At 38.3% G+C, this 15268-nt stretch overlaps 1 protein-coding gene across 1 annotated transcript in view; it reads left to right on the forward strand.

Moving 5' to 3' along the window:
• The first annotated feature begins 203 nt into the window (after positions 1 to 203).
• Positions 204 to 15268, forward strand: part of ERC2 (ELKS/RAB6-interacting/CAST family member 2) — a 526287-nt gene continuing 511222 nt past the window's right edge. Inside the window, exon 1 of the mRNA XM_075159071.1 lies at positions 204 to 498. The gene's annotated coding sequence lies outside the window, so the exon portion shown is untranslated. The remainder of the gene's footprint in view (positions 499 to 15268) is intronic.

Raw genomic sequence — 15268 nt, forward strand, 5'->3', positions numbered from 1 at the left:
TAGGCTATTTCACAATGAGTAACACACTTTCCTTTCAGACGTTTACTGGGTGGGGACTGCAACCCATGGGTTTGCAATGAATGGACAGAGACAAATGCTCCGAGAAATCCACGGGCTTGCAGTACGTGTGCTGCTGCTCCTGCCAGCGCTCCCTGCCTGCTGTCAGAGAGCTTGCTGCTGCCCCCGGCGGCAGGCCGCTCGGCGCTGATGAAGCCCCAGCTCCTCGGGAATGCTGGGAATGTTGAGTCAGGGACTGGCAACCCAGACAGCCAGGCTCGCAGCTGACTGAGGGAGACTCGCAGAGGGACAGAAAGACGAGGGACAGGAGCACACAAGCCTCCCCCGACTGCAGCAGGTTCCCTCTCTTCCTCCCCTCGTAGGTGTTCAGTTGCTCCGGCTCTCCCTGCTGCCTCCTTCCTCCGCGCAAATGAGATGTCAGCTAAACGTGATGTTGTAAAATCCATGTGAGGACGAAAGACAGATGCAATGATTTGAAAGGTGAGAAGCTTAAACAAGAATATGGCTGTAATACATTACTGTAAATTTATTGTGATTAAGGAAACTGCTATATATTGCTTTCTACAACTGTCTGGTAGCTGAAACTGGAAATGAATTCGCAGAACAGGCTTTTTATATTGCTTTAGAAATACATTGTAATAAATGGGACCAAGTGCACATCTTATTCTGGTAACAGAGTGCCTCTCCCTACAGAACAGTCAACCAGAAACCTCTCTTGCAATTTCTATTAAAAGCAGCCATAGGAGTCTCAGTTTTTTGTGCCCAGTGTTTAAAAATATAATTATTGTTGTTAAAGTTTTCTAGAATAGAATTGATGAGCTTTGGAAATTCCTAGCTTTATACCTAAATACTGGAAAATGTTTGGTGTTTTAAAAATCGTGTCAGGAAAAAGGTGAGATTTCTGTTCCCTTCTAGTGGCTGGCAAATGGAAACCAGAAACTAACAGGATATTTTTTTGCAGTTATATAATTAATGGATACTTACTGGGGTCCCTCATTCATGATGCTGTGGTTTTTTTTTTTTTTTAAAGATAATTTTAGGTTGGACAAGAGTGATGCATATGATAAAATCCATGCATATATTCATCAAGGATACATATATATTTTGCTGAAAGCACTGGAGTATTAATGTGATGGAGAAGGAATATATATATTTTTTTATTAGTGTGTGATTGATTTCTAGGCGGCTACCTGCTAAGCCTTGTGATGGATGGATGGGAATCTACTCCCTTAGCAGCGAATTGATATTTCCGTTTTGATGGACGCACCAACCGACCACTTGCATTGGCAGATACAAGCTCGTTGCAAATAAGCACGGCCAATAAGTGCAGTCAAGAGGAGGGCAAATCCTACTTGTCAGGGTTAGTTTTCTGGTTGGCTTTTTAAATCAGTGGTTTCACTTAACTATTTGTTTGTTTGTGATTTGTTTTTATTTCCTATTCCCGTGCCCCCATCCCCCATGTGCATGTCCAGGGCGGCTACCTCGTACGCAACCCCTTCCCGGCAGCTCCACCGAGAGCAGGCCCTTCTCCGGCTCCCCCCCTCCTTCGAAGGGCGGGGAGGGGGGGGAAGGTCCCCCTCTCCATCAAGCCGCTTCTCCGCTGGCACTTCATTTCCCTGTGGCGAAGTCGAGGACGGAAAAGATCCTCCGTCTCGTGCCTGCCCCCACCCCCGCCAGCCTCCTCACCGCCCTGCTCTGAGGGAAGATGCTGTGGAGACCCGTTACCGCCCGCCTCCCACCTCAGGAAATCGTAAAACTCCACAGCGTTGAAAGCTGCTCTTTCCAGGGCGCGGGGAGAGACCTCCTGCGGCCCTGCGGTCGGTCGTTTTCCAGCTCCAGGGGCAGGGACGACTTGGGACTGTCCTCCCAGCCTCACTTCTCGTCAGCGAGGAGCGAGGAAGCCCGACCACCTTCCTGGCCCAGCTCCTCCCGCTGACGGCTGTGTCACAGCAGCGCGTCCACCCCCCACCTGCGTCTCTAGAAGGACCCCTAAAGCAACCCCTCTGCCAGGGGGATTTCCTTGAATTCTCCCAGAGGAAAGGGCCCGCCCCACCACTGCTGGCTGTGCGCGGGCGAAAGGCACCCTCTATCTACCTCGGTGCGGGCCGACGCTCGCGGCCGTACCAGCTGCCTGCGACGAGGAGGGAGCTGGGCAGGCTCGCTTTCCTCTGGCACTCGCTGTGGGCGGGAAGGCAGCGCCGCCCCGCACCTCCCTCCTTGGCGGGCGGGGCGGGAACGCCCCAGCTCGCTTAGCTACCAGAGGGCGGAGGCGGGCGCGTGCCTCCCGCCGCTCGCGCGGCCGGGCGGCCGCTGTCCTCTCCAGAGGAGCCCGCGCGGCCGCTGCAGGGATGAGCTTCCTTCAGCACCCGCTTCTCCTCAGTGCCCCGCGATTGCTCGGTGGGGTCAGGCAGTTTGCCATCTTGCTTTGCTGCTGGTGCTGGCTGGTATTTTCTTTACCTGTTCAGTGGAAGAGCGAAGGCTCTTGTAGCCCCTATCCCTTCACGGTCTCATCTGCTTGAGCAGTGCATTTCCCAATTTCTGCCTTTCCCTGGATATGAAGAGGAAAAGGTCCCTTTTTAGGATCTATTTTTGTACGCAGGGAGTGTGTAATGGTAAGTTTCTCTAGTTCCCTTAAGGAGTATGTTTCTGTGGGAAAAGCTTTGTTATAGTTTCTTGATGTAAGAAACTTACAGCCTAAGTCTTGGCTTTGTGGGTGCCTGTGTTAAGGATTGTGTGTGGAAATAACTCTTTCCACATCTCTTCAGTGCTGTGAGAGAAACCTTTCCATTACTGTATTTTTGTTTGAAAGCTCTGCGTAAAATAGTTTTCAAAGACATCAAGGTGAGTTAGCAATTTCACTTTTGCTGGAGGAAGCTGGGGTGGGGGAGGACTGACCCATCTCACCACCTCTCATATTCTATGCATGGTTCTTCAACTCTCCCAACCTGCTGGTAGTCAAATTCTGGGTCAAATTCTGATGAATGGTAGTATAAGATATAATTATCCATGCCAGTCGCGCTTCCTATCTCTTGCCTGCTCTGAAGGCTGTAGAAAGGTGGCAAGGGAAGGGGTGGCCCATATTCTTAGCAGCCAAATATCAAGTGAGCACATTCAGCTATCTTAGAATGTCAAATATACCTGATATTTAAAGAATTAGCTATTCTGCATGCATGTTTTTGTAAAAGAATGCTCAAGGTGATTTTATTGCTTTAGAAAGATGATTCTTGCAGACCTTTGAAGGATGACTAACAGAAAAGAGTGGGTTGTTCACCCCTTGAAGAGGGTGAGGCAACCAGCTTGTGTATCACTTCCAAAGACAACATATGTTCTCCCACCTGTATCTCTTATGGCATTTATTATATTTTTATCCACTATGATGCATTTATTATCTTCTCAGTGTAATTTAGTTTGTAAGGTGCCGGGGTTATGTATGGAGATGGTTAGTCAGATCCACCTAGGAAATATTACCGTGATACTGATTTTTTTTTTTTGGTTTGTTTTGTAATGTGACTGCTTTTTTATTTGTGAGATTATATTTGGTTTCTTCAGTTTTAGGATTGCTTTAAAATATTTTTGCCATCTAAGTTTTAGCTTTTGAGTGATCTTATATGTACTTAGCAATGACGAGGTTGCCTCAACATATTTATTTTGCAACATTAATACTAGCTTATATTTTCTACAAAGTCCTGGCAAAAGGGCAAGAATTACTTTAAAGCAAAATGAGATTATAATTTCTTTTTGATGGTCATAGTTGATCAAGGGAAAGATCAGAAATGAAATTCTTGAAATGAACTGGATAGTGCTGCTTCTTCTGGGTGATACTTAGAAGAAAATGCAAAGGCAGATCAGCAGAAACATCAGTTAAATCTTTTTCTGGAGCACTTGATTTTTAATTGGTCACTTTTATGTTACATAATGCATTTTATAAAGAAACAGTCTTTCTGAAATAAAGTGAGATGGATTTATGTTGGTTTGTTACTGCTTGTATGTAAGGTGTGGCCAAAAAAAAAAATTATTTCCTTATTGCCTTGGAGAATGGCTGCGGACTATTTGTAGGGTCCAAGAAAGTTTATAAGCATAGATATCCAATGTTTGTTTGTATAAGAAAATGTAAATGTCTTTGATGAATTAACATTGGTAGGGTAGTATTTAAGTTGTGTTGTTGCTTTCTTGGCTGTTGGTCTCTGGGAGTTCTTATGATTCATTTAGTGATAGCAGCTTTTGAAATGCCCAGCTTTGGAATATCTTAAATAGATTTTGTTTTGGAGTAGTTACAACAATTCGGAACACCAACCTCATCTCCTTTCAGAGACAGTCTGTCAGGTGCTGAGCTCTGACAAAGGAGAGGATAGTAGCAAAGATGTTTCAGCACTTCTCTGGTTAAGGCTCCATTATTGTCACGCCATTTTTGTTCACAGAAACCTGGAATTCCTTTGTGATATTAGAAGTGTAGACTTTGAGATGGGCATTTTACATGTTTAATTTGTAATGAGAATAATGAGGGACAACCATAGTGTCAGAAATTCTGTTCTTTTAGGATGGCAGATGAAATGTGTCTAAGAATTTGAGGTATACCTCAGAGTTTCAAGTTGTGATTGGATGTGTGGGAACCTTTGACGTTTTGGATGTTTAGCAAAGCCTAAGCTTTTCTGAGACGTTTTAAGATCAGGTTTTTGAAAGGGGATATCAGCTTTCTAGACTATCTTTTCTAGACTATCTTAGGAACTCACTCTTGCAGACTGGCATTCACTGGAAATGCTTCAGACTGGTTAACACATGGTTTCTTTAATGACCAATGTACTTTTCGTTTATTTAAAGTATCCCACTTTCAACAAATACTGTGTTTTTTAAGCTTCTCGCTGCTTGTCATGCTTATTATCCTAATCCCTCTGACTGCAGTCACAGTGTAGATGTATAATCTAGCAGCTAAATTCTACAGAAATGGAAAATGATGAGAGATTTAATTTAGAGTTAAATCACTTAAAAAAAAAAAATCTCAAATTCTGTGGCAAATGCCACGGAATGGTGAAAGGAGTAAAAAGATCAAAGATAAAGGGTATAAGTATGTGTGAAAATGATGTGCTGTAGTTACTGGGGTAACTGTGGAGTTGAGGTGAGAACTCACTAAAGAAAGCAATGTCTGTAACTATTGCCTAGCTAGATACAACATGCAATTTATTTCTAAGGAAGTGAAAGAAATGTAACAAAAGTCTATGCCATTCCTGAATTTAGTCCAACAGATCACATGTTGCACAGAGCATTAGTAGTATGTGGGACAGTTTCCCTCCAAGTAAATAGCTCAGATCACTTGAGATGAATGCTGACTTACTTGCCATACTATTCTACTGACTTTGAGAGGCTAACAGAACACACTTTGGTGACTTTATTCCAATTCCTAATGGAGGTTTACTCTGTTGGTACTTGTGGCTACACTATTTGGCATCCATTCGGATTGTCTCATTGCAAAAATAACAAATTGAATGGACTTGGAGACCACAGTACTGGAATTCTCAGGAACTGATTTCTCTTTGTCAAATATAAGTTGAATCCTATTGCAGATTGTGCTGATGCTTCTTCAGTTTTCAGTACTGTTAACTAAGCACTTTTCATGGTCAGTAAAATTAATTTACAGGTAATCTGCTGAGATAGATATTTCATTATGTCTGTGGTATGTGCAATGTCTAAATCATTTAATAACTTTATAAAACAGCATAGGTCTGTGTTATTTCTGTGACGGTGTGGACTTTGACTTAAACAGTTTTCTGTAGTGCATTCGTTTCCTCAAAATATATTGTTGTTGAAATACAGTTCTTACCACTTATGTTCTTTGAAAATTCAGATTAGTGGACAGATATGACGTGGCAAAGCACAATTGTTCTTTTTGTTGACTGATGTCAAATAATAGTGTAAGAAATGGGTACTCTCAGGTGCTTCTCTGGAAGACAGTTTGCTGTGTAAAGCATGTTTATTTTTGATGGCTAGGTATTGGCAGTCATGATGTACCTTGGTTTTAATTTATGTATCTTTTTCACAGACCTCATTTGAAATCTGCTCAGACAATTTGTTTTTCCTTAAGGAAAGAAGTTACTATAACATCTGTCATCAATGTCAAACTTTCATGTCAGATGCCTGTAAGGACTTATAAATTGCACTTGTGAATTGGCATGATTGTGCTTAGCTAAAATGGGTTCAATGTCAGCGCAAAGGTGGAAGATTGGGTGTGCTATGAAGTTGTTAATAACCAACAACCAAGTGGTTGGGGAACTCTTTTCAACCTTTTCTGCGAATAAATAAAAAGGTAATTCCGGAAGTGCAGTGCCTTCTTATGGTTCCAGGGTGCTGATTCCATGCTGAATTGAGAGGTAGTCTACTAAATCACTTGCGTCACTTACAGAGCTTGTAAGTTCCTTGGAGAACTTTGATCTAACATGGCTGAGGCACAGCCAGTTTCTTTTTTTGGCATGATCCTAAAACATATGCATGCCCTTATATCCTAGTGAAGAGGACAGAGAGGAGAGATGTTCAGCATGTTTTTGAATTCTGGTGGCTTCAAAGCATGCTGAATGCATAAATGTATGCTTTTTGTTTTATAGTTTGAGTATGTATATTACTACTTTTGAATCCAAGAAATGTAAAATGAATAGTGGATATTTAGGCTTGCTAAATTGTAAATATCCCAATATTTAAGTATTCTAAGAAAATGCTGGAAGTTGCACAGGTAATCTCAATAGCTGATCCTGTTGCTTTCTTATGAGAATGGAAGCTTTGTAGCAAAAAAGAAAAATATAGCTTTATCCTGCAAATATATAAGCCTGTATTTAATAACATTCATGTGAGTAGCCTTAGTGAATTCAAATGAAAATAGTCCATTGTGTAGATGTATCTCTGATTATTTCTAAGATAGACTTACGAGTTTTAAATGCATCTTAAAATGAAAAGTATTACATCAATGTAAATGAGAGAATATTCTTAAACATACTTAATGTGAAAATAGACAAATTTACAGGTCTAATTATAAATTCAGTCAATTCCCTTTTACGTTATTTTGAGTTCTCAGGTTTTATTCCTAAAACAAATAATTGCAGTCTTTAACGTGGGTTTAATATATGTATGTGTTATCAGGTAAACAGTCTTATGTTTCAAAGACTGTTGGTATGAATGTTGATAATACAGATGTTTGCAGTTGCATGGACATGTGTAACAAGTTTTTTCGGTATTCTACCTTTGTGGCCTTATTTGAAAAACATTGTTTATTTTGGTATTGTCAAAACATTCCTGATGCATCAGAAGTGTGACTTTTCCTACTGTAGACGTAATTTGTAAGGAAATATTTGTTTAATATAATGATATTTTTCTTCTGAGCATTTAACTGACTCTATTCTGTGTCTTTTATTGTTAATCTCTCATAACCTTATTTGCTATTATGTGTAGCAAGGAGAAAGAAAGATAACAGGTGTCACACAGAGAGTATTTACAAAAGCTTTGTTTGTAGCAATGTCTTTAGTATAAACGCACATATATAAAAACATTAAAAACATATTTTTATAAAGTATAACTTTTATGAACCTCTTATTTATATTACTTTTGAAGATCAAACACGGTCTTTTCAATATCTCAGTTCTAAGAACTCTTTCTGCAAGGTCTAAAGCATGACAACAGTTCTCCATATTGGTTCCTCATTCCCAAATTTTTGGAGCGATCCTTAACCTATCTTCCCTTCTTGCATGATGATATAACAGTTGATGTAACAAACTTCTGCAATAATATTTGTCTTCATAAGTATGTGTTGCTTACTCTCACAATGGGCTCTGTTAGTCCAGAGTATGCGAATGGAAAAAAATAAATGCACGCAGTTATTCTGTAAGAAAAATTAAGGTTTCTATCAGAATCACGACTCGGTGTCCTTAGCGTGCATACAATTTAAAGATTTTTTTTTTTTTTTTTTTTAATTAGATCTTCACCTTCCTCACGTTTGATTGAAGAATTTGGACCATAATTTGCTTTGTCAAGGGTTCAGTTTTTCTTGCTCATAAACAAGGCAGAAGGAATGTGGACTAGATGATAAATTAGCAATATGAAGTTGCAAATGTGAATCAGTCTACTTGCTTCACTTTTTATTGTGTACAACTTGGATGCTCCATGAGCAAGGCAAATGAGATTGCAGCTAAGAAAAAGAAGCTTGGCTATTTAAACCATAATATAGATAGACTATTTCTTACTTAAAATTTTTGTTAGTTTTTTCCTTTACCCTACTATTTTTCTTTACCTTTTAAAAGTAATATAAAAATAGAAATTCAAGCTGAATTATGTCCTCATTTGACTCTCTACATATGTTCATAATGAAATATATGTGTAGTATTGCTAGGAAAAAATCTTTTTTAATATGCCTGAAACTGTCTCTTGTGTCCCTCTTGAAGTTACAGGTGCTCTGTAAAGAAGCTTTAAAAATTAGACTTTTGTGATTATTAAGTACAATAAGAACTAACGCATTGCTTAAAAGGGGAGGAAAGGTGGCATTTGTTGTAATTTTAAATTCAGAAATAATAGAAAGAACAAGACTGATCTTCCAGTTTTTGCTAGAAAATTTTCAGGTTGTCTTAGATTATGCTTATTTTTAAGTTCTAACTTCTCATTTGAAATAGAAAGGTAATTCAATCTATAACAAAGGCAGTGTTTCTGTAAACTGTTAGATAGTCATTCAAGTTTGACAAATTTTGGCAAAAGCAAAGCAGAATTGTGCTACTCATTAGGCATAACTTTTAAGTTATCCTGAAGAATGGTGTATACTTTCACATTTTAACATTTTTCCCCAAAGGAGACTATTTTAGTAAAAATTTTAGACATTTGATTTTTTTATTGTTGTTTAATAGTAGTTAAACTAAAAATACTGTTCTTCTGGCTAACCAGGTGCCTTAGAATAATCCTCCACAAAAGACTGGCACTTGTAAATGCAGGCTTGCGTTGATAAATGAGATTTCTTATCGAGAAGGAAGAGGCAAGTGATTAACAATTGCAGGATGGAAGGCACAATGAATACAGACTAGGATACAGAATTTAGCACACAAAAGACACCTGCATACCTGCAAAGACTAATATGTTAGGAATTCTTTCTCTGGAAAGACAAAAGCTTGCCAAGCCTTTAGAAATATCTGAGTATCCTGAGAAGGTCACTATGATGCGGGAAAGTTGAGAAGACTAAAAAAAATGAAGAGGTGCAGACAGCATTTTGGAATGTATGTGTTTCTATCCCTTATTACCTGTGATTCTGGTCCCTCTCCCCACACCCCACTCCCCCCCCCCAAAAAAAAAAAAAAGGGATCTTAACGTTAAAAGTTGCAGAGAGAGCAGATGGCTAGCAAAACAATGGCACAATGAGACAATGAGATCAGGACTGTGAATTTTGATCAATTAATACTGGAGTATTTTACCCTGCATCTTTGAAACTTTACTTTTAACAACACTGTTAACACTGGTGCTTAATATTTTAAGCAAAGGATGATGGTAAACATCCCTCCTTCTGTTGATTGACCATTAAATCAGAATAAAATTGGATAGTGATATATAGACTGCATCGGAAGATAATTAGTTGTGCAGGCTGTACTTGGTTTTGCTTGTCCAGAATTGGCAGATACACTGCCCTATAGCTTTTTATAAAGATACAATGTGTTCTCTGGCAAAACCAATGAAAATTAGACATGATGACTCTGCCATTGCTTTGCTATAGAAGCCTTTTTTCTTTTTTTTTTTTTGATGATCTATCTTCAGGTCTTTAGTATTTGACACAACATAAGAAAAAAAAAAAAACAAACAAAAAAATCTTAAATTGCTCACCTCCTTTAAGCATCTTAGAAACCCCAGGGAGGCTTTCTTTTGTCACATGCAGGAGTGCAGGCAAGAATTCTTTTAGTGAAGCGTTAGAGATAAAATGTTAAGAATTAGTGTTTCAACAACAAAGAGAGACCTAACTTAAGAATTACAAAGTAATGGAGGTGTTAGTTGGTGAAGTTTAAATATTATTTTGATTTAAAGCCCATTTCTATTCAATATTATGCTTTAAAAGAATTTTAAAACAATTGCAATGTCTCTAACATTGTAATAAAGAGAAAAAGTCAGTGCATTGAAAAAATGTACCTCTACTGAATGCTAGCCTTATTTTAAAACCATGAAACTCGTATAAAAGAGAATTAAAAAGGTATTGTTGACTCTTCACTTAAATATACTTGAGAGTAATATAACTGACAATCCTGATAATTCAGTCAGAACTGCATGTTTTTCAAGATTTTTAATACTGTATTTTGAGCAAATATTTCCATTGCTGGAGTTTTCTGATCGCATGGTAAGTATTAATTGCTGTCACTGTACCTGACGACATTAGAATGCCTGACAACTTTATTTTCCATGTATGTCATTAGATGCATATTCAGCAGCCATTCCTACTTTCTCCTTCGTGTACTGTTTCTTTTGTATGAAATAGAAATGAAAGGCAGGCAGGTGTGATAAACTATTCCTGTGAGGTGGTAAGTGCCAATTCTTTCGTTTAGGATTGATGGGAGTTCAGGGACATCACCAACTTGCAAGATCAAAACAGACTTTGAAACTAACTTTATACACAACTACATATGTACTATTTTTATAACTAACTACAAGAGAAAGTAGATAAATTAATGCTTATTGACAAGTAAAAATAAATTTATTGTGCAGACTGTAGTAAAACTTACATTTACATTAGAAATGCAGATTCAGGACACTCTAAGGAACCTAAATGAAGATGATGTTGCTTTTCATGTTGTCATGTATATTTTGTTTTTCAAACTTCTAAGGAATAGTAGAGTAATAGGAAGACATGGGTGATTTTCTTCTCATGATTAAAAAATGGGAGGGCAGAAAATAAGTAATTTAATCAGTCTGATAGTGGTAAGTAGGAAAAAAGAATACTTTGCCTTTTAATAAAAAAATGCAGGGCTTGTACTAACCCCATATGAACCAGCATTTTGTTTGTTATGTTTTTGTTACTTTTTTAAAATAAGGCATGCCGTGCTGCTCAGATTAATGAAGAAAGGAAGCATACTGTACAATAGATTTTGGTTCTCTGTATCTAGTTTGCATCAGCTTGCTTCCCTCCCCTCCCTCCCCCCCTCCCCCCCCCAAATCAGCACAGATAATAAAAAACATGCAAAGAAAAGAATATTCTCTTTTATGAGGACGTGTTGAGCCACTGTTAAAGCAATCAAAACCCAAGGTAAACCAAAAGAATGTGCCAGAAATATTTCTGGCTCTTGGTCACTACTTTAAATACATATGCATCCCTGAGCTTCTGTGTACAGTGATGGTTTTTGTTGTGATAAGAGAGTATTTAAATGATTCCTTTTATTTAAAAAAAAAAAAAAATCCTTACTGTTTGCCAGGATGTGTGTTTATGGACCAGAACTTTTTCTGTGAATCTCCTTTGTTATTTGGTGTCTCAAAATACAGGGAAGATGGGTCCTCGTGGAGAATGTAGGAGCATTATCTTCTACATCATCTCTTATTTCTTCTATTTTGTTGCTTTTTGTTTGTATTTGCAGAGCTGTATAGTACTAAACAGTTTTAGATAGTTTGGAAGACATTGAGTATTTTAAAAATCAGACTGATCGTTTCTTCACTTAGCTGTCACTGTATGTTATTTGGGGAGGATAGCTGTAAGGAAGGAGTTCCCTTAAAGCTTTCGGTAGTATTACAAACGTTTGAGCTCTTGGCTGAATGTTAATATTGGCAAGTAGTTGTGCAAAGCTATTAAGTATTTGGCTAATATCCAAACTTAACTGCTGACTAGGTGATTCTGGCCATAGGAAGAGACACAAAACTCTAAATTGGCCCTGAGCTTTCTAAGCATAATTGTTTTTTTCCCTTTCCCCTGCCCCCCCTCCATCCCCTCCCCCCAATCTGTATTTTGGTGGCTGTTCTGGGCCCACTATGTCTGCTTGTGAAGATGGTGTAAATGGTCAGCATGTGAGATACCTTGACAAAAAGTCAGAAAGTAGCTCCATGTTCAAATACTGGTTATCAGCTCATGATAAGGAAACAGTAACCCTGATCCTTATGAAACTAATAGCGTGCCCTAGTCTAAGGAAAAAAAACCCAAACAACCCCAAACCCAAAAAAACCAAACCCCCCCAAAAACAGGCAAAGGAAGAAATCAAGTCTCTTTATCCTTCACTGAAAATATTTGGCTGCTGTTAGTAATATGAAGAATAATTCCTGTACGGTTAAGATGATAATTTAGATTTAGTAGTCAATGCATTTCCTGAGCATAGTCTGAATATTTGCTCACATTATGTTTTCTGTCATGGGAATATCTCATGAGGAAAGGTTTGCTACATTTTGTTATCTCTGGTCCTATATCTAGTTACTGAATTTTTTCTACATTTCTTGGTGTTTTCCAGCATAGTGTAATTTGATAATTTTTTTCAAAACAGTTGTTAAATCTGCTGTGGAATTAGCCACACTGCATCCTGTCTAGCACCTGCTTGTTAGTGAAACCTCTAATGTGAAACTGGTGAGAATTCTGTATGCACTATGGCTACATGCAGAATTGATAGCAAAGTTCAAACTGTTACCTTTTTTAATGGTTTGGAATATCTGATCTGAGACTGCTGGGCTGCTTAGGCCCAAACATTTTACAAGAGAGACTTGGAATGTAACAACATATTGTGTGTTTTCTGAACTGAATGAAGGAGGAATTTAATCACTTTGTTAAAATTTATTCAGACACCACAGGCTTCTGTCTGGCAAGATCTAGTTTCCATTTTTTTCTGAAGTATCAGGATTCATAGAGCTCAGGAAACAGGCAAAATAGCCCCCAGTCTGTTGTGCGGCTAAACTACAATGCCTCTACACAATTCTTTTGGACTTGTTATGAAAAGATTGACAGACACAATGCAGAAAATTCTTACCTGCTTTGAACTTGGTGACTTGTTTAAATAGCTTAACAAAATTAATTGGTTTTTTTTGAGGGGGATGGGGTGGGGTAGGAGTATGTAATCAGTGAAAATCAGAAATTATGGGGTTCTATGAAGACAGTATTTCAAGGAAACAGTGTAATTATGTAAAATGTCAAAGTAATGCATTTGGAAAGTAAATTGAGTGAGACAGACCTTCCGTTAGCATCATATTAGAATCCTGTGTTTTAAGTTTCTATAAAAATAGGTAGTTAAAAGGCAAATAAAATGCAATGTCGGAGACTTAAGTGATGTGGGTAATGTGAACACATGATGTTATTGTCTGCAGAGTGCAGGTGATGAGGCAGAAACATGGAAATAAGCTAAGCCTAAATTAGAACAGCCACCAGGAAGTATTTTAGCATGAAATAGACTATTTCTTATTTGCTGGGATTTTCAAGGCTGATGAGAGCATGGCGGAGGGGGGGAGTGTGTCGTCCTCCCCACCCCACCCCCGTGAATGCATGCTTAATTTTCAGAATCCTTTTATATGGTTTTGTTTGCAATGCAAAATATTAAAGTCACAATCATAATGGTTAGTTTTTAAGTCATACATTATGTACACTAAAAAGTATTTTTTTAAACTAAGAAAATATTGAGACAAGTAAATAAGCATCTGTTTTTTCTCATACTATTAAGCTGATTTGGATTTTAAAACTCAGAATAACCTTTTATGGGAAAATGCAGTGGGTCTGCAGTCTGTCCCAAACCAGACTGAATGAATCTGGGTGACTTTTTGTCTCAGAGAAGTTTTTAGGGGGTTATAACGTTCATGAGTTGTATTGGAGCTCCTTTGTGGTTGCTACTGCAACATCTATAGCTCCTGGGCTTCTATCAAGAGGGAGGGTTGGTCGCTTTAGTTGTGGGTGTACTGTTCTTGTCTATACAGCTCTCCCATCCTCCCCATAATATATGAGATTCTTATGTTTCCACTTGATTCCATTTATCTTTCTCTCCACCCCTTGCACTATGGTGCATAAGGATTATGCTTTAGTTCAGCAAAACCGTCCTTGAAATATTGGGTGAAAAACAATTGCTTTAGAGTAATAATTTCCCCCCACCCCCCAAATTAAAATAGCAATATAAAATCAATTTAGTTTTCAAGATAGAATCATCTATATCTTGCCTGCCCACTCTAAGTTCAACTAGAACGGTTCTGTGTCAGCAGGTTCTATAGGAAGATGGGAGAAGGGATCTCCTCTCTTTTTCTTTTTCTTCAGGCAGTAGATGATGATCTCTTTGGCAATTGTTGAGGCCCTGAGGCTGATATTGCTTCTTCATGCCTCCAATTCCTGATGTGTTAAGACACACAGTAAAACTTCCTGAGGCTAGGAAGGCTCTGTGTATAAGCAGTAAAGAATAGAAAATGGTGTAGGTGCCTTTCTCCCTTCTTCCATAAAGTAATGGTATATGGCTTCTACCGTGTCTGAGACTTCTCACAGCCATACAGGAAGGCTCAGGGTTTATCCTTAAGATGTATACGCTTCCAAAAAGCACACGTGCTTTCCTTTTTTCTAAAGTTTTCCCAAGAAAGCCAATCTGAATAATTCAGGTTGTAGTAGGTAATGAATTGCAAATCCACATAGAGATAAACTGTAAGAATTTCTTTAAATCAGGATTTTCAGCTGTTGTGAGCTATCCTTAGTAGCCCATGAAAGTAAGAAAACCAAGCATATTGTCAGTGTGCTTCTGCTCTCTACATAGAGATCTCCATCTTGATTAGAGTATTTTTAGGGGGAAAAATAAAAATAATAATTGAAAATGCTGTGGAGGTAATAACATTTCTTTGGTTGGTGGTGTTTTACTGTTCTTTTCCTGTTGCCTTCAGAATTTTCACAGGCATATAAAAGTTACAATGTTAAATCAGCATGCGAACATTATTACTAAAGTAAAGGAGAAGTCCAGAGAGAAGTTAGCCTCCCTTTGGATGAAGGATGATGATTGCCTTTTTCAGTAGGGCTCAATGGTAAGCATTGGAGTGCTAAGCAAGATAAGTGCTCTCTGCTTTGAGATGAGAACTTCTCAAAATTTCACACAAGTAGAGAAAAGAAGACAGACCACAACTAATAAACTCTGAAAGGCAAAACGAGTACCTAAAAATACATATCAGAGACATAAACAAAAGGCTAAGTAGGATATTAAGTGACTCAAAGGAAGAAGCATAAATTACTTATTTATCAGACTGTGGCAATGGAAAGGAAAACCAGTATTGATACGATGTAAGGGTATCCTATATCTATATTTTTGAGGATCAACAAATCTGCACCAACCCC

This window comes from Calonectris borealis, chromosome 10 (assembly GCF_964195595.1).
Source record: "Calonectris borealis chromosome 10, bCalBor7.hap1.2, whole genome shotgun sequence".
Taxonomy (NCBI): domain Eukaryota; kingdom Metazoa; phylum Chordata; class Aves; order Procellariiformes; family Procellariidae; genus Calonectris; species Calonectris borealis.